This window comes from Sciurus vulgaris (genome assembly GCF_902686455.1).
Source record: "Sciurus vulgaris genome assembly, chromosome: 7".
Lineage (NCBI taxonomy): Eukaryota > Metazoa > Chordata > Mammalia > Rodentia > Sciuridae > Sciurus > Sciurus vulgaris.
In genome coordinates this window covers 45695099-45718315 of record NC_136467.1, presented here as the reverse complement: position 1 = coordinate 45718315, position 23217 = coordinate 45695099, and the positions used below count along the sequence as shown (strand labels likewise).

Here is a 23217-nt window from a genome sequence, read left to right as displayed (position 1 = left end):
GGGTTAGCAAATACTTTGGTGTAAATATTTTCACTCAATTTGAACTCACTACTATATCCAGTCTCTAAAATCACATTAAGAGGAGATACTAATTCCTAGTCATTTCAGCCACTTCATAAGAATAGAAGTTCATTGGATTTGACAAGGGGAATGAAGGGAAGAGAGGGTTGGAAATAGGAAAAACAGTAGAATGAATCAGACATAGCTTTGCTATGCTCATACATGAATACATGACTAGTGTAACTCCACATCCTGTACAACCACAAGAATGGGAAGTTATAGGCCATGTATGTATAATACATCAAAATACACTCTACTGTCACGAATATCTAAAAGGAATTTTTAAAAAATGCCTTATACTAATAAATCTTAAAAAAACTTATTAATAATATTCTCTGGCAGTCTCTAATCTGAGTGGTAAACTTGAGTGATTTTCTTGACTTGGTTGAGAAATTAGATAATAAGAAAAGTAAAAAATTGCTTTTAAACAGTATTTGACTCTTTGATCAGCTGGTCTCCCACTGCTTCAATTCTGGGCTGTGAAAAAGTTGAGACTTACTCTTTTCCTTCTACCATTTTCTAGAACAAATTTATTTATCTATGTATTGGTCAAATTTTTGACATAGAATTTTTTCTTTTTAGGATTTCAGTTATTGTGCTATTTGTTTATTCTCGATTCTAACTCCAAATGATCAAACTTGTTAGGGAGTATATGCAGAGTTTCAGGGTTTTATTCTCCTCTTGGCTGGTCTGCTCTGATGACCACACTCTTTCTGGGAATCTTAGATCATGTGCTGGAGGGAGAAGAGTAGAATGTGTCAGTCTGTGCTCCATCCCTTTCTAGGCTTGGAAGAAATGACTCAGGGATCACCAGATTTGGCCTGAATTTAATTGTTTTCATCCTCTCCATGCCCTGCCAGTATCAGCAAGATCCATCTCAGATTTCAAATTGCCTAATTCAATTGAAAGATTTTGTTACTCTTCTCAGCTTTGTGGACAACTTACTAGTGCCAAATTGCTGCTATGATAGTGTGACTTCTTCAAAACCATCATATTGTATTCCACAAAACAAGAAACTACATGGATTAAAAGGATGTTAAAAATACACATCATTACGAGTGAAGAAGATTTCATCTCACCCCAATTAGAATGGCGATTATCAAGAACACAAGCAACAATAGGTGTTGGAAAGGATGTGGGGAAAAAGGTACACTCATACATTGCTGGTGGGGTTGCCAATTAGTGCAGCCACTCTAGAAAGCAGTGCAGAGATTCCTCAGAAAGCTTGGAATGGAACCACCATTTGACCCAGCTATCCCACTGCTTGGCCTATACCCAAAGGACTTAAAATCAGCATACTACAGAGATACAGCCACATCAATGTTCATAGTTGCTCAATTCACCATAGCCAGATTGTGGAACCAACCTAGATGCCCTTCAGTTGATGAATGGATAAAGAAACTATGGTATATATATATACAACGGAATATTACTCTGCCATGAAGAATGATAAAATTATGTCATTTGCAGGCAAATGGATGAAACTGGAGAATATCATGCTAAGTGAGATAAGCCAATCTCAAAAAACTAAAGGACGAATGATCTCGCTGATAAGCGGATGAGGACATATAATAGGGGGGGTAGGAGGGTTTAGCATTAGGGTTAGGATTAGGTTTAGGGTTAGGGATAAGGAGGGTGGTAAGAATGGAGGAAGGAAGGACTGTATAGAGGGAAAAGAGGGGTGGGAGTGGTGTGGGGGAAGGAAAAAAATAACAGAATGAATCAAACAACATTGCCCAATGTAAATTTATGATTACACAAATGGTATGCCTTGACTCCATGTACAAACAGAGAAACAACATGTATCCCATTTGTTTAAATAATAAAAATAAATAAATAAATAAATAAAGGAGACCTAGGGTAAAAAAAAAAAAAAAAAAAAGTTACTATATGGCTGGCAGGAACAGGAGAAGCAGAGCTGCTGAAACCTTGTGGTTGTCTGGCATAAGAGTTCCTTCCTTCCCAGGAGCTATGAGCCTGAGACCAAGGTCAGGGCTGATAGGACTCTTGCACAGAGCCTGCTTATGCAGGGCATTGCCACAGCAGCTAGGCATCCTGTGCCTTGGCACAGAAACATTCCCAGGCACCGGGCATGCCACAGCCACGAGGTCATCAGGTCATCAGAAGCTGGGGTATTAAGGCAAAAGAATGGTTGGAATAATCAAAAGGTGAGAAGAAAGTAAAAGCAAAGGCATAGATAAAGGCCCTAATAAAGGTGGAAGTAAAAAATAGAAAAGAGAAAACAAGATGTTTTGCTGTTAGAGGGAGAAGTGAGAAGAGTCAGAGTAATACAACAAGCAAACAAGCAGAAGAGAACATCTCCACCCCTAATATCAAACAGCAAAACTAAGAAAACAGATAATAAAAAATGAAAATAAAAAAGTTCAAAGCAAAATAAAGAAGCAAACAAAGAAAAAGTTACTATCTCTTGGAAAAACAAACAAAATAGTAAGTGTTAATAAAAAGAAAATAAATGATAAACTAGGGGGACTAAACCAGAAGCATATGTGCATATGCATATACATGAACCAATCAGCAAATAAAAGCAGAAAAAAAACCAAAAAGTTTTATAATAAAAAAGAATATTTATTAATTTAAAAATGCTTCATTTTTTCCACTGAGGTAGCTGAAGTTGAGTTATTTATATTCTATTCCAGATTGTCCTTCTGTCCTTTATATTTGGGGTTATGTGCCTCTTAGAGGAAAGCAGGGATAGTGGATTAAACCCAATCTCCGTTTGTGCCTTTGTCCCCTCTGCCTGCTGAGGTAGATTGTAAGTGTAACTGGTTGAGATGGCTTTCAGCTTCACTACTTACCTGTAAAGGAGACATGGAACTGATAGTTTCTTCTACTGGGGTTTTGTCTGGACATCTTTGATTGCTGCTTTTCTTGGTTGGAAGTGGTACAGAGATCTATTTGGGAAGTTCTGGCTAATGGGGTCCAAGTAGAACTTTGAACCCTTATTTGGGGTACGCATTCTGCAGCAATTAAATCCTCACATCCCCAGGGCTGAGCAGATGTTGAACTTGCTTGGCATCTGGGTTTCTAGCATGTCCCCAGAGTTCTACTCAGACCTCTCTGTGTGGATAGTGCATGGCAGGTTTCCTGTAGACCACCTATCACCTACATATGAATTTTCAAATCTCTGTCCCAAATATAATCATGCCCACCCAAACATTTTCCCTCATCTTTTTCAGCTGGTCATTTGTACCATAGAGCTCAAAAAGGAATTGTGTTGCACTGTCCTATCCCCTGACCTGGTCAATTTCCCTGATTCTTTCCCACTGGTTGGTTGTTCAGGTCACAGGACTCAAGGAAGAACACATTGCACTCTCCTCTGAACCTCTGTCTTGCATCCCCTTGGATCCACTATTCTCTATAACTATATTGATATTGTGATTTTCCAGGTGCACTTTAGGTCACACACTCAGCATTGACTGAGAAAGAGTGGAAGTTTTCATTAAGGACTCCCTGGGGGTTGGGAAACAAAATTTAGCATAAACTCTTCTAGCAGGATTCCCTACCTCAGTTCTTCACTTAGAAGTGGACAAACATGGAGCACATATTGTGCGCCAATTTTGTCCCCTGTGTTTCTTTTACCTTTGTGTTACCCTCCCTTTATAGTGACAGCACCCTGGCTGCTGCTGGGCTTGGGTTGTTTTTCTTTGGATCATTACACCAGAGGCTCTTGGCTTCTCCGAATAATGATTTATTATAGTATTCTTTAGACACCCACCTCATTATGAACCCATACTCCTGTCATTCAAATTCCAAAGAGCAGATCTAGTGGAAGTGCTTCCTTCTTCTGCTCTGACATTTTGTGATTCCCCCTCTCACTGGATTATTAGAATAGTCTTTTCTAACTCTCAAAGTTATTTTTCACACTGAACCCAGAGTGTTACTTTTAAAACTAATTTGATCAAAAGAACTACCTTCTTGAAAGTTCTCAAATGTTCCCACTGTTAATTTTTAACTATAACTTTATCAATATGTATTTTATGAAATAAAAATTCACTCTTTTAAGATATACCATTCAATATTTTTAGTATATTTACAGTGCTGTGCAAGCATCAAGATTTCATTTTTATCATCTTCAAAAGAAATCTGTACCCATTAGTAGTCACTCTCCATTCTCCTTTCCCTCACCCTTATGAAAAATACTCATTATATATAAACAATATATAAATATAATAAATAAAATTACACAATCTCATTGCTGTTTTTGATAAAGACAAAGCTCATTAACCTTTGCTCTAAAAAATTGCCTGGTCCTTAGCTTGTCTCATGTCTCATTTCAAATTGTGCCATCTCTTAATCCTTTAATTGAAGCCACTCTGGGCTTCTTTCCCCACTACCCACATGCCAGCCTTTCTCCTCTGCATATGTTGTTTCCTATTGTTTTTTTTTTTTGTTCTTTTCTAGTAAACTCTGCTGTATTGTTTCACCAAAGACCATTTGTTGATTTTTTTCGTCTTTTTAATTTTTATTTATTTACATATTATTTTTGTCCAAGCAGACATTTAAGCATCTAATAGCTGTTCTGGGTCTACTCTTATGCCAGCATTCTGCCAGCAGGTGTACGATCTCTTGTATGTCTCATAGTTTGTCTATTGGTTAAGGAGAATGATGGACGTGGCTCACAATTTGTCTCTAGTAATTTTCTCTCATTACTTTCGACTTTATTACTTTTTGAACACACAACTGGAAGATGTTCAATTTGTTGATTTTTGAAGTTAGTCTTCCCTGACCACCCTGACTAGGTCCAATCTTTCAAATTCCGGATCTGATGGCACTAGGTGCTTCTACTCTGCTGCTCTGCTAGAATCATAATACCCATTTGTTTTTGTAATTGTTCGATTAATGTTTTTTCTCTTCTGATCCAAGCTCTATAAGAGCAGGAATGGTATCTGCTTTCAGATGCCATTGTAGCCCTAGTATGTAGTGTAAAATATGAAAGAAAGTTGAAAAAAATTATAATTGATAGAAAATAGGTAATGAAGTTGAGATAACAGAAAAAAAAAAAAGAAGAAAACACACTGCAATATTTAGTAGAGGGACGATGCAGCAAATATTAATGGGATTGCTTTCTGGCATTCGAGGATGTATGTTTGCTCATATTTTAATACCTTCTTGCCTCACCTTTCCTATCTGTAAAATGAGATTGCATTTGCTTTTTTATATCTCAGGCTAATTCAAAGACTCAAATTAGGAAATGTATTGCATAAGGTTTGCAAACCACATGTTATTTAAAAATGTTCCTATTAAATCACCAAGAAATATATATTCAATTATATTTGTTATTCACAGGGCACAAAACCAGATTATGTGGAAAAATTGAAAGTGATAAAAATTCTTTCATTTTTGCAAAACACATATCTGTCTGTTATAAAATTAAATATCTTCTTGATTGATAAGAATGTGAAAGAACTTTGTAATTTTATTTAAAAAGGCGTGATCGGACCTACGATAAGGAAGACAACACATATGACAATAGGGTTAGGTAGTAGCTGATACAATGAATACTAACTGAAATCTCTAAGATAATAGCTACATCTTACCCAATAACATGAGCAAGGTGAGTTTGCTGGGTTGAAATGATGGGAGATTTATGAAAGAAGAAAATAGTAAAGATGTATATGAAATTGAATGATGTATTTGAAAGTAACCCTATGTTAGTATATGTAGTTGATTAAATATATTTCATAGCTGTAATGTATGAATTCCTGAGTTCTATGTAGTTAAATACTAATCAGTATGTTGTGTGGAACATTTCATGTGGAATCCAAGCAAAGTATCCTGGAGAGGAGGAAGATGGTGTTGGTAATAGCACCAGTTTAATAAATAGTGTGTATCAATGTGTTATTCACATTGATATATGATTTCTATGAGCTTATTATTTGATTTTATTGCACGTTGCCAGGAGCAGAAAGACCATTTATGAATGCTTAATTTCCTAACATTACATTCAGAATTATAGGGATGGACAGGTCCACGAGCTTCATGGTATTACAATACAAGGAGGGTTTGAGTTTTCTGAATCTATAGCTATTTGATAGCAGAAACAGTTCTAGAGCACAGATATTGGTATTTCCAGTATAAAGGTGTTTTTTTTTTTTTTTTTTTTTCACTACTCACTATGCTCAGTACTAAGTGAAATACATTTTTGGCAAACTGAAGAAAATGGTGGAATTTGGAAAATGAATATTCTTGGTGGATGAGGAAGGCAACTTAGATTACCCTATTGGTTCCATTTCAGGTACAGCTATCTCCACTTTTAGACTTTTTGTTTTACCTTCAGAGGTTGGTTTGTTTATATTTGCCTTTGCAGGCTATACCAAAGGGCATCTAATCTAGTCACAGTATTATTTTTCATTTTATTCATTTTATTATTTTATTTTATTTATTATTATTTGTCTCTTTAAATTTTAGGGCTACCACGATTAATGTCAAGTGAAGCTTGTTAACCAGGAAAGATTTGAGATGAAGGGATGGACTTAATATCCAGAAGTCCTTGGCAACATTGTTCTCTTTTGTTCTAACTCTATGAGATGTCAACACATGTCAGTTAAAGAACCAAACATTAAAGTAATGGTAGGTGAGAAATTATATTGTTCAAGGATAGATGACATGTCAGGTTGTAAACATTTTCTCAGCTGTTGAACCATGTCAGGGGAAATTTAAAAAAAAAGAATCATCCAAACTCTATATAGTTGCTTCATTATTTTGATGTTTACTTATATATAGTTTAGTAACAAGCATTTTACCTATTCAGTTAATGCCTGTGGCATATGTACTTTAAACATCATGCTTGCTTTTTCCGGAATGAGGATTCTAAATATCTGTCACTTGTAAAGTCCTGAGTGAGACACGAAGTTCTAAGATTTAACAAAGTATATAAATTTGCATTTATAAAAGTACCATAATCATGAGGTACCTTTATTTGGAACTAGAGATAACTTGACTGAGTAGACTTTGGTTCATAGTACATGAGCAAGACTATGTGTTCACTCTTGCAGCATCAGCCCCAGTCATTAGAATCTCAAATTTCTGTGACCCCATCCACTTAATTATCTTCATACTCTGAAATCATTATAGTCATTGTTCTCTACACTCAATCATCTATTAATTAGACTCCTTACGGAAAATCTCATTTTTTTTTCTTTTTCATGTAATTATTCTCTATATTTTAGTACCTTTAGTGCTTTCTGGTATACAGTCAAACCAAACATAAATGTTATACTCAATATCTGATTTTTATATTACCATTTCCATCCAAATAAAGTCTAACACAATTACTCAGGGCATTCATGTCTAAAAAATTACATTCTTTAAGTTCAGGGAGAAGTCTCTTAGAAGAGCAGAACTATAAAAATGTTGGGGGAGTCAATGTTTGATGCCCATATTATAAACCTAATATTTGATTCATAAATACAAGTGATAAATCAAGGACACACAAATATTTGAGTAGAACCAACATCATTAAAGTCAAAGAGGAAAAAATTTATGCATAATCTTTTTCAACATAAAAAAAGAACTTTAAAAAAGTTCTGATTTGTTCATTTGGAGTATTTTATGAAATAGCTTATTCATAGTATTAGAATAGGCTGTTATGAAGCACAATCATGCAGAGGGCAAGAAATAATTACATTTAATTGTAAATTAAAGATTTTATCAGGGCCTGGGGTAGCTCAGTGGTAGAACATTTGCCGAGCATGCAGAAGGTCCTGGGTTCGATTCCCCACCCTGAAAAAAAGGAGTATGGTCAGTTAAACAAAAAAACGAAATAGAAGATTTAGAAGATAAAGATTGGGAATAGTTGAAAAAGTAGGAGAATAAAGACAGAGAGAAAAAAGGGAGAAGAAATGAGGGCAAACTAATAAGTTTAATATTTCTTTAATAGGATTTATAGGAAGAGAATGGGGTATTGATTTGGAGGAAATAATCGAAAAATTAGGAAGACTTCATGGATAAGAAGAAAATAAGAGTTAATTAAAGATCAAATAGAATTAATAAGTTATATCCATTGTAGACTTTACTGAAAGTTCAGAATTAAAAAAAGAACCTTTTAACCACCCAGAAAAATGAAACAAAGGAACTAAAATCTGATTTGTCACTGAAAATGTTTATTAGAAACCAAGAAGAAAAAATCTGAAGTTCTGAACAAAATTATTTTGAAGCTAAAAATCTCAGCTCAGCCAGTCTGTCAAAAAGTGTGAGGGCAAAAGAACATTTTCAAACAGGCAAGAATTCAGAAATTTTACTTACAATAAACTATAAATTTTACCAAAGAACATACTCTAGCAAAACTTAAATGCAAACTAAGAAAGGGCACACCAGGGAAATCAGGAAAATTCAGGATTAAACTTGGAAGACTGCAAAGAGAGAAGTCAGTATGAAAAACATTCTTCAGATTTAGAAAGCACAGCAGCAGGTCTCCAAGATTGTTTTCAAGAAGAAAGTATAGCCCATCCAACATACGTTATTGATTAAGAACTGGATGACTTAGCTCTTTGGACAAGGAGGGAGATATTTCTTTTGTCAACAAGAACATAAATATCAGGAAGAAAGTGAATATGAGATTCTCAAGGGAAAACAAACATGCTAACAACAAATTCACCCTAGATACTCTGAAGCAAATTGAGCAACTGAGTATAAAATAAATAACTAATTTGACCATGAACCTTCAATATTCTTCCTCAAGAAGCATGAGTTTCAGAATAAAATTTCTTTTCTTTTTGTATTTGTTCTATCACTATTCTCAGTTCTGCAGTAAATAGTAGTTACACAGTGATCATGTTTATAGTCCTCAATCTCTAGAATTGAAACTTAATTATACTAAATATGAAACAATATGGTTATATAAAGGAATATAAGTATTATCAACTTTGATCATGGAAAAGCAATAGTATATAAAGGGAGAAGGTGGAAGCATGGGAGGAAAACTGGTGTTGTAGTGCTGTTTTCAAGTTAAAAGCTAAAAAGTCTATCTTAAATTCTAACTAGGATCCAGGGCTAGCTTGGTTATATACTATTCATGTAATTCAAAGTGGGAAAGAACCGCCCTGTGACAAAATTTCAACCATAAAATGAAGATATTGCAGTATATACTATCCCTGGCCATGTAGATAATATCCCAGCTCTGAGTATAGGTTGAGTAGCAATCTGAGGCAGAGGAGAAAAATATTTAAATACAAATTTAAAACTATCACACTAACCAGTATGCCTGAAGAAACTAGAAACAATATTTAAAATTTAATATACATAGACCAGTGTGTATAGGATTGATAATGAGATGTATAACGACCCCCTGATCCATGGTATTGCTTCCATGGTTTCAGAGACCAAAGGTCCACCAGCATCATCTTGGCCCCTTGATCCTCTTTCTGATGTGCCATCAGAAGGTCAAAGACAGCCTTTTACCACCATGTCACCAAGCCAACATCATTCTCAAATCATCATTTTATCATCTCAAATCATCACAAGAAAGGTGAGGACAGTTTAGTCAGATATTTTGAGAGAGCGCATTTATATAAAACTTATTAAAGTATATTGTACCAATTGCTCTCTTTATTACTCATCTTTCTTAACCTCTTGTAGTGTCTAACGTACTAATTAAGCTTTATCATGGGTATGTATGCATAGGGGAAAACATAGTATATATAGGATTTGGTACTGTATGAAGCTTTGAATTTCCACTGGGGGTCTTGGAACATATCAACTATGGATAAGAAGGACCCACAGTACTTGAAATATTTGTCCAAAAGGGCAACAGTATAACAATAAAAGCTAACAATTTTTGAGCACTTACCATGTGGTAAGTAGATAAAGAGATATCTTTATCCCAGTCATCATCAGCATTTGAAAGGGTGAACATGATCACTAGTAAACGAGAGTTTTATGTTTTATGTAAGGTGTTTATGGTTTAAAGGAAACAGAATTTTAAAACTAAGTTTAGATAAAGTGTTGACTTTGTGAAATCCCTTGGCAACAGCACAGCAGGAAGCACTCAGAGGAGGACAGAAACAATGCTATGGAAGTGCACTGAACAGATAAAGGACACAGAGACTGATAGTCTCAAATTGCCACCATGTTTGCATCAATGATGGCTATATTTCAAAAAGTATTGTAATTAAAGAAATGTAAATTTAAATATAATTACATCTTTGGTAATTAGGATGGAAAAATGTAGAAATCAACTTATGTTTGAAGAAATACCAAATTACTCAGAATCATTTGGAGTAATACAGGCAAATAATTGTGAAGAACAATTTAGTAGTCAAACTTTGATTTACCTTCCATTTTTAAATTCTGTGATTCAAGACACTTAGATCAACATCTGTTTAAAAATAATTTTTGGAAATTTTATATTTTGTTTTCTTTTTTGAGCTCAAATATCCATTATATTTCTCCCATAAACTTTTGCCCTGAAACAAGTACATTTGCATTTTTGCTGATTTATTAAGTGCCCCTTATGTTCCTGTGCAACAAAATAGGTATATGAATTAAAATTTAATTATTTTTATATTTTGGTCATAAAGTTCTATGATAAGAATTTCTTCTGGAAAGAGTTTCATGAAAGTTGCTATTTATACTCAATTGACCAAGGTAACATATACAAATTTTGATAAATACTTATTAAAGGTAAAAAGTAAAATATATTAAAAACAAATCAGTAAAAGAATAGCCCATTCTTCCCTGGATAACTATTAGTTATTATTGAGCTGAGACAAGAGTCAACCTCAATTTTATTCATCAATATTTTTATATTTTATATGTATGTAAGTACTAAGAAACTTATTTTCCTGAATAAGTTGAAATGGAAGAAATTTTAGTATAGCATTGTCACTCAATTCTTTGAACCCCTTCCAAGTTACATGTCAAAAATTCATATAGTGATTTATCATTAGAAATGTTTTTAATAAACTATCAGTTGACAATTCAATTAAGATCCCTTCCATCTTGATCCTGACTTGCAAAAGAATTTGTCACCCTGTCATTATTTTCTCTCTCCATTTATTGGAAGTATACCAAAAAGGTTTTACTGTGATGTATTCAAGAACCATTATTATTAACTTTGAGGTACATTTATTAGTAAATGCAATAGTTTTGATTAAATACTTTCTTTCCATGCACTTTACACTGTTGGTAAAAATCTCAGAACTACAGAATTAGCTAATTTATGGAAAATATTTATTATTTACCTTTTTGGCAAAGCCTGTCATCATATTACTAATCAGCCAAATCAGATTCACTGTGAGAAAAAGTCTGACTTCATTTCTTAATTCAAACACCTGTGTTAATATGTGTCTTCATAAAAACCCTTCATATCTGAATTCTAATAAGATGGATAGTTATTACACAGAGTCCTGACAAGAGTATATTGCTTGCATGAAATAAAAAGCAATTTTGCAGTTTTACAAATGAGAAAAATCTTGGATGAAAATATTCTAGTATGCATAAAAGAGAATTAAAGAAATATTGACCCAAGTTAAACATACCTCTAAGGTTTTGTAGATGCTAGAATCTAAAAGTTGGGTAGAAAAAGATAGACATATCTAAAAATCAGGTACTCTTAAAGGGAGACTAGGTCTTAGAAATAAGAATGTAAAGATCTAAATGTGAAGTCACTTAGGTGAAAAATAAAGAGAGAAACAAAGAAACCCATGAAGCCTGACCCTTGCACCTAGGTCTGTGCTATCACTTGTTGGTTTCAGTCGCGGAGCCAGGCCGCCTACATCGTGGAGGTAAGCTGCAGGCAGATAATCCGCCCAGCCAGCAGGCCAAGGACAGACGTCATAACTGAGTGACCCCGCCTGACCCCTGCACCTAGGTCTGTGCCATCACTGGTTGGTCATAGTCGTGGAATGAGCTGACGGGCGAGTCACGCCACTTGCGTCGTGGAGGTAGCAGGCGGGCCCCCAACCCGCCTGCCTTGGGGAGTGGGGCTGCAGGGAGCCAACCTGCCTAACCACCAGGTCAAAGACAGACGCCACCACTGAACAATCCTACCCGACCACCATGCCAAGGTTTGTCGCCATCATGGAGTTAGCCAAGGGTTCTTTATAGGCTGGTGCAGGCATTTTGAATTACTCCTGAGGGCATGGCCATCATCATTGGTAACTCCCTTCCTGAGACACCTACAGGAGGCTAGAGGACCTTTGACAAGACCCAGGAACCAAGAAGAGGAGGTACTGAGAGACTCAGGACCAACTCAGAGCCACCAGGGAATATACCCCACCTGAAGGTCACCACCCATAGAAGGCCAGCTTCCTAGTGGAGCACTGCATTATCAAGTTCCTCCAAGACTTCAGGCTACTGAAGGCTAAGAGGTGAGATATTGGAAATCTACAGAAACAATATTAGTCAATACAGGAAATCTGCAATATCTCAGAGTTTCACTACTACAGGGGTAGATACCTGAACAATATGAAAAAAAAAAAAAAAAAAGGAAGAAAATGTCCCAAATAAACCTAGATGGTATAGCAATAAAATCCAATAACAGCATGGCAGAAGAAATGTCAGAAAGGGAGTTCAGAATGTACATAATCAAAATGATCAGGGAAGCAAACGAGGAGATGAAAGAGCAAATGCAGGCATTGAAGGATGAGATGAAAGGGCAAATGCAGGTATTGAATGATCGCACCAATCCACAGTTAAAAGAGCAAATACAGGAAGCAAGAGATCATTTCAATAAAGAGTTAGAGATGTTGAAAAAAAAACAAACAGAAATCCTTGAAATGAAGGAAACAATAAACCAAATTAAAAACTACATAGAAAGAATAACCAAAAGGCTAGAACACCTGGAAGACAGAACCTCAGACATTGAAGACAAAATATTTAATCTTGAAAACAAAATTGACCAAACAGAGAAGATGATAAGAAATCATGAACAGAATCTACAAGAAATATGGGATATCATGAAAAGGCCAAATTTAAGAATTATTGGGATTGAGGAAGGATTAGAGAAACAAACCAAAGGAATGAACAATCTATTCAATGAAATAATATCAGAGAATTTCCCAAATCTGAAGAATGAAATGGAAAATCAAGTACAAGAGGCTTATAGAACTCCAAATACACAAAATTACAATAGACACACACTTAGGCACATTATTATGAAAATACCTAACATACAAAATAAAGACAGAATTTTAAAGGCTGTGATAGAACAGAATCAAATTACATTCAGGGGGAAACCAATACAGATATAAGCAGATTTTTCAATCCAGACCCTAAAAGCTAGAAGGGCCTAGAACAACATTTTTCAAGCTCTGAAAGAAAATGGATGCCAACCAAGAATCTTATACCCAGCAAAACTTACCTTCAGATTTGACAACGAAATAAAATTTTTCCATGATAAACAAAAGCTAAAAGAATTTACAAAAAGAAAGCCAGTATTACAGAACATTCTCAGCAAAATATTCCATGAGGAAGAGATGAAAAACAACGATGTAAATCAGCAAATGGAGGAACTACCCTAAAGGAACAACCAAATAAAGGAGAAATCAAGTTGTGTCAAAAAAAAAAAAAAAAAAAAAATGAGCCAAATGACCGGAAATACAAATCATATCTCAATAATAACCCTGAATGTTAATGGCCTGAACTCATTAATTGAAAGACATAGACTGGCAGATTGGATTACAAAGAAAGATCCAACAATTTGCTGCCTGCAAGAGACTCAACTCATAGAAAGAGATTCCCACAGACTAAAGGTGAAAGGATGGGGAAAAATATACCATGCACATGGGCACAGCAAAAAAACCGGAGTATCCATCCTCATATCAGATAATGTGGACTTCAAGCCAAAGTTAGTCAGAAGGGATAAAGAAGGACATTTCATACTGCTTAAGGGAAGCACCAATCAGCAAGACATAACAATCATAAATATCTATGCCCCAAACAGTGGCTCATCCATAAATATCAAACAAATCCTTCTCAATGCCAGAAATCAAATAGAATACAACACAATAATACTAGGTGATTTTAGCACACCTCTCTCACCACTGGACAGATCCTCCAAACAAAAATTGAACAAAGAAACCATAGATCTCAAAAACACAATCAATAATTTAGACTTAACAGACATTTATAGAAAAAGAGAATACACTTTCTTCTCAGCAGCACATGGATCCTTCTCTAAAATAGACCATATATTATGCTACAAGGCTAATGTTAGCAAATACAGGAAGATAGAGATAGTACCTTGTATTCTATCAGATCATAATGGATTGAAATTAGAAATAAATGACAGAATAAAAAACAGAAACTTCTCCGATACCTGGAGATTAAATAATACACTATTGTATGATGAATGGATAACAGATGATATCATGAAGGAAATTGAAAAATTCTTAGAGGTAAATGAGAACAAAGGAACAACATATCAAAATCTCTAGGACACTATGAAAGCAGTTCTTAGAGGAAAATTTATTTCATGGAGCGCATTCAATAAAAGAAGAAAAAAATCAACAAATAAACAACCTAAACCTACGGCTCAAAGCCCTAGAAAAAGAAGAACAGAGCAACACCAAAAGTAGTAGAAGACAGGAAATAGTTAAAATCAGAGCTGAAATCAACGAAATTAAAACAAAAGAAACAATCGAAAAAATTGACAAAATATATAGTTGGTTCTTTGAAAAAATAAACAAAATTGATAAACCCTTAGCCACACTAACAAAGAGAAGGGGAGAGAAAACCCAGATTACTGAAATTCAGAATGAAAAAGGAAATATCACAATAGACACAAGTGAAATACAAGACATAATTAAAAGCTATTTTGAAAATCTATACTCCAACAAAGTAGAAAATCTCGAAGACATCAACAGGTTTTTAAAAACATATGAATTACCTAAACTGAACCAGGAGGACATGCACAACTTAAATAAATCAATTTCAAGCAATGAAATAGAAAAGGTCATCAAAAGCCTACCAACAAAGAAAAGTCCTGGACCAGATGGGTTTTCAGCCGAGTTCTAAAAAACCTTTAAAGAAGAGCTCATTCCAATACTTCTCAAAGTATTTCATGAAATAGAAGAGGAGGAAACCCTCCCAAACTCATTCTATGAAGCCAATATCACCCTGATACCTAAACCAGACAGACACACATGGAGGAAAGAAAATTTCAGACCAATATCCTTAATGAACATTGACGCAAAATTCTCAACAAAATCTTAGCAAATCACATACAAAAATATATTTAGAAGATAGTGCACCATGATCAAGTGGGTTTTATCCCAGGGATGCAAGGTTGGTTCAATATCCGGAAATCAATAAATGTCATTCACCATATCAATAGACTTAAAGTCAAGAATCACATCATTATTGCGATAGACACAGAAAAAGCAGGGCTGGGGAGATAGCTCAGTCGGTAGAGTGTTTGCCTTGCAAGCACAAGGCCCTGGGTTCGATCCCCAGCACCGCAAAAAAAAAAGAAAAAGAAAGAAAAAGCATTTGATAAAATACAGCATCCCTTCATGCTCAAAACACTAGAAAAAATAGGGATAGTGGAAACATTCCTTAACATTGTAAAGGCCATCTACGCTAAGCCCATGGCCAATATCATTCTAAATGGTGAAAAACTGAAAGCATTCCCCCTAAAAATTGGAACAAGACAGGGATGCCCTCTTTCACCACTTCTATTCAACATTGTCCTTGAAACTCTAGCCAGAGCATTTAGAGAGACCAAGGAAATTAAAGGGATATGAATAGGAGAAGAAGAACTCAAACTATCCCTATTTGCTGATGACATGATTATATATGTAGAGGAACCAGAAAATTCTACCAGAAAACTTTTAGAACTCATAAGTGAATTCAGTAAAGTAGAAGGATATAAGAAAATGCTCATAAATCTAATGCATTTTTATACATAACTGATGAATCTTCAGAAAGAGAATTTAGGAAAACTACCCCATTCACAATAGCTTTGAAAAAAATAAAATACTTGGGAATCAATCTCACAAAAGAGGTGAAAGACCTCTACAATGAGAACTACAGAACACTAAAGAAAGAAATTAAAGAAAACCTTAGAAGATGGAAAGATCTCCCATGTTCTTGGATAGGCAGAACTAACATTGTCAAAATGGCCATACTACCAAAAGTGCTATACAGATTCAATGCAATTCCAATTAAAATCCCAATGATGTACCTCACAGAAATAGAGCAAGCAATTATGAAATTCATCTGGAAGAATAAGAAACCCAGAATAGATCAAGCAATCCTTAGCAGGAAGAGTGAAGCAGGAGGTATCACAATACCAGACCTTCAACTCTACTACAAAGCAATAGTAACAAAAACGGCATGGTATTGGCACCAAAATAGACAGGTAGATCAATGGTACAGAACAGAGGACATGGACACAAACCCAAACCCATTAAATACAATTTTCTCATTCTAGACAAAGGTGCCAAAAATATGCAATGGAGAAAGATAGCCTCTTCAACAAATGGTGCTGGGAAAACTGGAAAACCATATGCAACAGAATGGAACTAAACCCCTATCTCTCACCCTGCACATAAATCAACTCACAATGGATCAAGGACCTTGAAATCAGACCAGAGACCCTGCATCTTATAGAAGAAAAAGAAGGTCCAAATCTTCAACTTGTTGGCTTAGGATTAGACTTCCTTAACAGGACTCCCATAGCTCAAGAAATAAAAGCAAGAATCAATAACTTGGACAGATTCAAACTAAATAACTTTCTCTCAACAAAAGCAACTATCAGGAATGCAAAGAGAGAGCCTACAGAGTGGAAGAAAATCTTTGCCACTCATACTTCAGATAGAGCACTAATGTCTAGAATATATAAAGAACTCAAAAAACTCTACACAAAGAATCCAAATAACCCGATCAACAAATGGGCTAAGGAAATGAACAGACACTTCACAGAAGAAGATCTACAAGCAACCAACAAACATATGAAAAAATGTTGAACATCTTTAGAATAAGAGAAATGCAAATCAAAACTACCCTAAGATTCCATCTCACCCCAATTAGAATGGCGATTATCAAGAATACAAGCAACAATAGGTGTTGGAAAGGATGTGGGGAAAAGGTACACTCATACATTGCTGGTGGGGTTGCCAATCAGTGCAGCCACTCTGGAAAGCAGTGTGGAGATTCCTTAGAATACTTGGAATGGAACCACCATTTGACCCAGCTATCCCACTCCTTGGCCTATACCCGAAGGACTTAAAATCAGCATACTACAGAGATACAGCCACATCAATGTTCATAGATGCTCAATTCACAATAGCCACATTGTGGAACCAACCTAGATACCCCTCAAGTGATGAATGGATAAAGAACCTGTGGTATATATATACCATGGAATATTCCTCAGCCATAAGTAATAATAAAATTATGGCATTTGCAGGCAAATGGATGCAGTAGGAGAATATCATCCTAAGTGAGATAAGCCAATCTCAAAAAACCAAAGGACGAATGATCTCACTGATAAACGGATGATGACACATAATGGGCAGTGGGAAGCGGGCAGGAATGGAGGACAGAGGAACTCCACAGGGGGATAAGAGGGGTGGGAGGGGTGGGGGGGGGAGGAAAAAAATAACAGAATGAATCAAAAACTATTACCCTAGGTGAATGTATGATTACATAAATGGTATGCCTCTACTTCATGTACAAACAGAGAAACAAGATGTATCCCATTTGTTTACAATAAAAATGAATTAAAAAAAAAGAAGCTGTAACTGCCGTACAAAATATTCAGTATAGATAAGGCATGGGGAGTAACTTTACAATGGAGAAAACACTACCTCAGCTAGGCATCAAGATCAACACAGACAAGTCAAATTGACAGTGTGTGCCCTTGACATAATGTGATATAGGCAGCACTTTACATCTGCAGTTTGGTCCCTCAAAATTCATAACTCCAGGATAATCATGAGAAAATCATCAAACAAACCCAAATTGAAGCACATTCTATAAACTACTTCATCAATATTTTTCAAAACTGATTTTCAAAACTGATATTTTCAAAAAGTTATCAAAAACAAGGAAAGTCTGAGAAACTGTCACAGTCCATAGGAGTTTAAACTAAGCATAATTTGGTGAAAATTTTAAAAAAATCTGAAGAATTTGGGTTATTAATAATGTACCAATGTTGGTTCATGAATTGTACTACAAATACCACACTAATGTAAGATATTAATAATAGGGGAAGTTGTATGTGGGCTATATGAACACTCTTCTGTACTGTCATGATTTTTCTGTGAAACTGTTCTAAAATAAACAATTTTAAAAACGCAAAGAAAAAAAAAAAGAAACCCATGAGATGTCACAGAAAATGCTCTGATGAATTCAGATTTCAATCAACTCAAAAGTTGGAAGAAGGCAGGCAATACTACTTGTATGTTAAGGAATGACAGAGAGATCTGGGAGAAAGTCAAAATGGACAAAAGACTAAAAGAAGCAGAGAATTAAGCAAAAGACTTCCACAGGGAGCAAGGGAACAAGGCGAGCAAGGAAGAGACAAGCCCACCGTTTTGCTGGGTGCTGTGTAACTTGAGATGATAGATGTATCAACAGACAACTATTTTTCTTCTACACACAAGAGCAAGAAAATTAGTTTTCTAACTAGAAAAGTAAAAATAAAGTCTAAAAAAAACATGAGGAATCTATAAAGAACACTAATCTCTTATTACATAAAATCATTTTTAATTTCAATTAAATGATTCCAGAGTTTACTGGAGGGATTTGCAAACACAATCATAGAGTTTCTATCAATAATATTTAAGACATCATGATTAACTGGGAAGTACCACTGTACAAGATGGATAATTTTCTAAAAAAATAAATATCAGTAGGTCTGAAACATTAACTGTTAATTATCTTTGACATCAATGCTTAAAACTTCCTACTAAAACTAATAAATGTTTCACTAGTGATTTAGAAAGATGTCTCTTGTCTTTCTTTCTCCAGCACCAGCTAGAATCTCTAATTATAAACCACAGGGAACTAGATCTTGGTTCAAGGTAAGATGAACTTCCTTAAAATATAGTGGTCCAAGCTTGAACCACCATTGTAACTGCATTTTCTCAATGTATGTACTAGATGGAGGCCAGAGCACCATACCTGGGAGAACCCTTGAAGGAATTTTCTCATTGAGCGGAACTGGAATTAGGTAGGTGAACTCAGATTTCTGTTCCAGTTCTTACTTCTGGGAATTCTATACATTTGTTCTAGTAAATGCAATAGACCTGCTTGAAAAACACACTTTAAAAAAAAAAAATTATTTAGCACTTTCTTGTTTTCACACAGAAGCACAGAATCACTTAGTATGAGATGGCAGAGGTAGTGGGTCCAACAGAATTATGGAAACACATGGTATCATCATTGGTGAGGGTGGAGGAATTACCCCGTATGAATCCTAGATGGTGAGGTTATCAGCACTATCCATTTGGAAGGATAATGTGGCATGCGGGTGGGAATTTCTGGTGTGAAGATTTACCTACTTCCCATTTGGTATCTGGCAGGACCCCTTAAGGATTTGGAGGTTCAGGACAGTTTGGGAAGTCCCTGAATCATTGACAGAAACTGCTTTAGCTCAATGCTAGTCTGTCCCTGACTTCTGTTGAAATGTCACTATGTGTTTTATTGATCATTCCTTGTTCAGAGTGACCTGTATTGGCTTTATCAACAACATGTTTATGGCCTTCCATTTCTGCCTCATGGGGAAAGAGGGACTATTCAACTTCTTTCAATATTTTGCAAACAGGGCCGTTCTGCATGTTCTTTTTCTCCTTATAGTGAAAAAAATGGATAATTAAAATATCTGTAGGATTTCATTAATTTACAATGATATAAACTCTTTAAAATTAATAAAGCACAGCCCTTAGTAAAGCAGCAAGTATGGAATAACTTACACAATAACTCTAAATGTTCTTCTCTCCGTGTGTTTTGAGGTGAATGGTTTTAGACATACAATGAAGTAAAGCTGAATTTTTGTGTGTGCTACAGATCTTACTTAACGATTTCTTTGCTTCCTTTATTTCCGAACCAGGAACTTCAGCTGCTTTATTAAAGACTGGATGTGAAAGCTGAAGTGCTTTGCCAACACAAACATCAAAGGGACCTAAGTGTACTTTTCCCCATATGTTTTAGATAGTTTTTTCCCTTCATGTCTGATATCAGTCAGAGAGAGTGATAGAATGTAATACCTCACACCTCAAAGATTAAACACCTTCTGAGCTGGCATTTCTGTTTCGAATTCGTTTCCTACCACCTTATATCATAAGCACCTTGCACTATGTCACATACACTCTTGGTTCTGTCTGAGAATGAGACTGTTTTTCAAAAACCTTTTTCTGCAAATAAGTAAACTCTGCCTTGTCTTTGACGTGAGCTTAGTTGGTGAATGAATAGCTTTGTTGGACAGTGAGATAAGATTATAATAGAGTCTATAATAATGGTGCCAATCACAGGTGGTAGGAAGGCTGTTATTCTTAGACTGCTGTATTTGTAAATCATTCTAGATTTCCCATGGCTTAATCTAAAAATGCCACCTTGTCAATGGTAGAGGATCATATTTTAAGTTCCCAAGAAAAAAAATTTCAGAAAAAAAATCTTCTTTATTCCAGAAAGAATTCATAACATCTAAGGAATTACCCCAGGTGCTCTATTAATTTTGCACCCTTTATGAGTTACTTGTATGTAAAATGATTCTACTTGCACCGAAGATTTCATTTTGTTTACTTAATTATTTTGCTCACTCCAGTTTTCCTTTTGTTTGAAGGAAGTCAGATCTTGGGAGTTCTGTGCAAGGGGACTATAAGGAGGAAGCAGTAAGTCTGAGGACCAGTTAGGGGTGAGGAATCAGAAAACAAGAAACTTGGAGATAGGTATTAAAGAGAAAAACAGCAAGAAGAAAAAATAGAAGGAAATGTTTCTAAGCATTCTATAGTTTTTCCTAGAATCGTTAAGACCTTAATGATAAAACACCAAGGCATTGCAAAATCAGAATTTCTTTTTCAATTGCCTTATGCCTTCAGAAATGCTTATTATTATTTTTAATCAGTGAAAAGGGCTTCTTGGAGTTGAGTTTTAAAATTTTCTATCTATTTTCATGTCATTTCTCTATATATTCTCACAACTAAATAACCAAATGTAAAATACAACAAAGGTATTGTGGGTTCTTCCACTAAAGGGAAATGACTTGTTCCAAAACATGTTCCTGTGTGCATGATCTGAGTATTTGTGTTTGCCCAAAACTCATATATTGAAATCCTAATCCTTAAGGTGATGGTATAGATAGTGAGACTTTTAGAAGGTGGTTAGGTCATGGGGCAAAACTCTCATAAATGGAATTAGTGCCCTTGTCAAAGAGGTCCAAGAGAGACTCCTTTTCCCTTCTACTATATGAAGACAGGTTAAGAAAGTGAACCAGAGAGTGAGTCTTCCTTAAACAAAGAATCTGTCACACCCTGGTCTTGGAGTTACCAGCCTCCAGAAATTGGAGAAATGAATTTCTGTTTATAAGCTACTCAGTTGATAGCATTTTTGTTATAGCAGCCCAAGCAGAACAAGACACTGTTAAGGACTAATTATGAGTTTAGGAATCTGAAAACTAGAAATGATAGCTTTAGAAATAACTACTTAAGTGAGACAATATTTAAAGGGATCCTTTGGAAAGGTTTTAAGGAAATGATTGTCAATGGAATCTTAGAAAAGTCATAAATTAAGTTCTTAATCATTGAAGTTTAATGATAAACAAAATGAGACAGAGAAATTGAAAATTGTGGCATAAGTTTTGCTGCATGAGCCAAATATGAAATCCTGGTCACTTGAATGACAGTCCTGGATTTCCCTCAATATGCTTGCTATTTCCTGTAATTCCTAACCAAATCTACCTTTTTTCCAACACATAACGAGATTTTGTTTCAATCAGGAAATATCTTTAATCATAAATTGTCATTTCTAACAAAGTAGCAAGTAAAATCAAAATAGGATCACTTTCTTCTATAACAAAGAAGTTCCGAAAGATTAAACTCAGGTAAAAGACTACAGTATTACAACATGATTTATTTTGTAACACAATTTTAAATTATAAAACATTTTTACAGATACTTTATGGGTCTTTCCCAAAAACCTTCAACTGGTATTAACTGCATTTTATAGATAATAATCTTGAAGATGGAAATTTAAAAGATACATTTAAGACAGCAGGACTAAGTTTCAGACTGCGTCTTCTGACTCGAAATGCAGTGCTCTTTCTACTGTCTCATCATTATGCCTAATGGTTAATTGCCCTGCCTTCCTCTATCTGCATTGGTTATCTCTCAAATTTCATTCTAATTCAGGAAATATTGATGGGAATGTTAAAAGTTAAAGCAATTATAGTATGAAATTCCTATAATAATGTTGCAGCTGAGGAAACACACCCAGAGAGACCAATAAGAAGGACAAGTGTATTTTTCTGGAAGCCTGGATAGATAGAAGCAGTAGCATGCTGGAGCCAGTGCACACAGACTCACAAGAGCTAATTGCTAAATTTGTGACAATTTTTGCTGTTAAATAACTATTTTTAAAAATTGAATTATATAAACCTATAATTGAACATTATGTTAAAAATAAGGATTAAAATTACTCAGATACTCCATATTCATTCCCTCCTGTTTATTTACTACATATTACTATTATCTATGCTATTGGTGTTATTGACACATTATTTCTGCATGGTGGAAATACTATATGACAGTCTACTTCTTTTTCCTGTCCTGTGTAGATAATTTGAAATTGGTCATGATGAAAGGATTTACACATTGGTAGTCACAAATACTACAAATTATTGTTTCATTTCTTGCATAGGCTTAAAAAATGAAAAAAATAAAAATGCAGAATAAGTTAAAAATTTTATCATGTCTGTAGCTGTTATATGTAAATGTCACATCAAATTGAAAAGATACTCTGGTATTTGAAAACTGTTATTCAACAAAGAAGTTGCTCATGACATTGAAAATTAAGTAAAGCATGACATAAATGTCTTTGTTGTTTTACTTTAGTATCACTCTAATGTAAAAGGAAACGTAAAAACATTTATATTAAAACTACATTCATTGTCATTGACATGAGTGACACCTAGTTTTAAATGGATTGTAATCAAGAATCTATACATAGCTTATTCTGTAGCACTATTATTGGACT

General features: G+C 34.9%; 1 long non-coding RNA gene across 2 annotated transcripts in view; it reads left to right on the top strand.

Moving 5' to 3' along the window:
- The first annotated feature begins 6493 nt into the window (after positions 1–6493).
- LOC306666154 overlaps positions 6494–23217 on the top strand; it is a 107292-nt gene continuing 90568 nt past the window's right edge. Inside the window, exons 1-3 of one of the 2 annotated variants that reach the window (XR_013765216.1) lie at positions 6494–6651; positions 19129–19198; positions 20810–20915. This is a non-coding gene — a long non-coding RNA (uncharacterized lncRNA). Of the gene's footprint in view, positions 6652–18964; positions 19199–20809; positions 20916–23217 lie in introns of those variants that run through there. The other variant, XR_013765217.1, reaches the window with a different exon arrangement.